This window comes from Epinephelus moara, chromosome 12 (genome assembly GCF_006386435.1).
Source record: "Epinephelus moara isolate mb chromosome 12, YSFRI_EMoa_1.0, whole genome shotgun sequence".
NCBI lineage: Eukaryota > Metazoa > Chordata > Actinopteri > Perciformes > Serranidae > Epinephelus > Epinephelus moara.
The window spans coordinates 41,737,830-41,739,930 of record NC_065517.1 but is presented as its reverse complement, the minus strand read 5'-3'; the positions used below and the strand labels follow the sequence as shown (position 1 = coordinate 41,739,930).

The 2,101-nt window shown below is 41.6% G+C and overlaps 2 protein-coding genes across 3 annotated transcripts in view; one reads left to right on the top strand and one right to left on the bottom strand.

Moving 5' to 3' along the window:
• Positions 1-2,101, bottom strand: part of LOC126398287 (zinc finger protein DPF3) — a 423,217-nt gene that overhangs the window by 378,975 nt on the left and 42,141 nt on the right. The gene's annotated exons all lie outside the window — the stretch shown is intronic.
• Positions 1-2,101, top strand: part of LOC126398542 (protein LEG1 homolog) — an 8,586-nt gene that overhangs the window by 5,754 nt on the left and 731 nt on the right. The gene's annotated exons all lie outside the window — the stretch shown is intronic.

Genomic DNA, 2,101 nt, shown 5'->3' with positions numbered 1-2,101 from the left:
GCTGCTGAGACCGACACACACACACACACACACACACACACACACACACACACACACACACACACACACACACACACACACACACACACAAAACAAGATAGCAACTCCAGTAATTGTCGTTACTTTCTCATGTGAAAGTTAAAGACAGTTTTTTACAGTAAATAACACTATTGTATAACTCAGACTGAGGCTTCACTGAGGACACTTGCAATGCATAAAGATATAACTGACATTACTTTAAAGGAGTGAAAGTATTTGGAAAGCGTAGATCAACAGATTTAAAGATAAAGCATGTAATCGTCTGTATGTCTTTGTTCTTGTCACTCTTGTGAATATACTGTGCCCCAGTAAAGCTACAGAAAACACTCATTTTACTGTCATTATTCTACTAACTGTACTTTAATCTGTGTCCGACTACAGCCAAACATTGTTTAATATTAAGAGACGCTCATACCTTTCCTCTGCCACTCCTCCTGTGGCCGTATTCACAAAGAGAGTCCTCTCAGAGAGCTCCTAACTTAGCCTAAACATTTAAAGTAATGAGTCCTAGCTTAGGACGTCTTAAAAGTCCTCCTCTCTACTCCTAACAGTTTTTCACCTTAGGAGGTGTTTTAAGGTCTAAGATTCTCTGTGAATAACTTATCTTTACAAGGACCTAGTCTTAACCTTAAGGGGAAATTCTAAAAAAAACCCCATTACACTTCTAAGAATTTTCCTGGAATTTCGTCACTGGGAGCAACAAACTAGTTCTGAGAGAAAACAAGACACTAAATACTCTGGTGAGGGGAAGGGTATCAAGACACAGGTGAGACTCATCAGGGCGGGACAGACAATCAGACACAGGTGAGGTCATCAAAAGGGAGGGAAAACACACAGGGGCAGGAAGTGAAGTGATCTGAAACAACAAAACAGGAAACAACATGAATGAATGAAATAAAAAACATAACCTAAGAAACTTGAGCTGTGACACTTACTTAAGGGTATTGCGTCACCCTTAGAATCCCTTAGAAGGTCTCCTTAGTTAAGTAAAAATGTTAAAGCATTTACTGCATGAGATTTCACAGTGGTAAAATACTAGTTTCCATGACAACCATTTGCTCGCTTGCGCTCAAGCTTGTGATACCTTAAGTCTTTTGTGCAATGGTGTATTAACTTTAAGGGATTCATTAAGTGTAAGACCAAGATATAGAGAAACCCTTAAATACTTAAGTGAACATTTTAAGGAAATGTGAAGGAAAGACGTGTTTTGTGCAACTGATTTTATTTTAAGAAAGCCTTAACATGGACTTTAAGGAAAATCTTGACTTGTTTTGAAGGGTTCTTGAAGATACACAGTGAGGTTTGTTTGCACAGAACATCTGCAATCAATGAGAGTCTTAAAGAATTCATCTCAGGACAATGTCACAGTGTGTGGGGCAAATGGCAGTGGGGGAGTATAACTACAGAAAAACTTAAATTAATAGTTGTAGATTAAAGTAAAGGCCCTGATTTAAATGAGCGAGCAGTTTCAGCAGACCTCAGGTATTCAGGGAGCTCGCTCCACAGGTGTTGACTGCAGAAACTAAAAGCTGCTTCATCTTGTTTTGATCCTGGAAACACTGATTTAACCTGTCCCAGATCACCTGAGGGGTCTGGATGCTTTGAAGCGTACATGTAAATCAGAAATGTACTACTACTACTTTTCATGGCTGTGGCTCGGGGGCGGCTGTGGCTCAGAGGTACAGTGGGTCGTCCACTAATTGGAAGATCTGCAATTCGCTCCCCGGCTCCTCCAGTCCACATGTCAAAATATCCTTAGGCAAGATAGCAAACCCCAAATTGCTCCCGATGGCTGTTCCAATGGTGCGTGAGAGTGTCAGTGGTTAGTGATTCATTCATTTTCTGTTACCACTTATCCTGCTGGGGATCACAGGGAGCTCGAGCCTATCCCTGCTGACACTGGGTGAGAGGCAGGGTTCACCCTGGACAGGTCACCAGACTATCACAGGGCTGACACATAGAGACAGACAACCATTCACACTCACATTCACACCTACGGACAATTTAGAGTCACCAATTAACCTGCATGTCTTTGGACTGTGGGAGGAAGCTGGAGCACCTG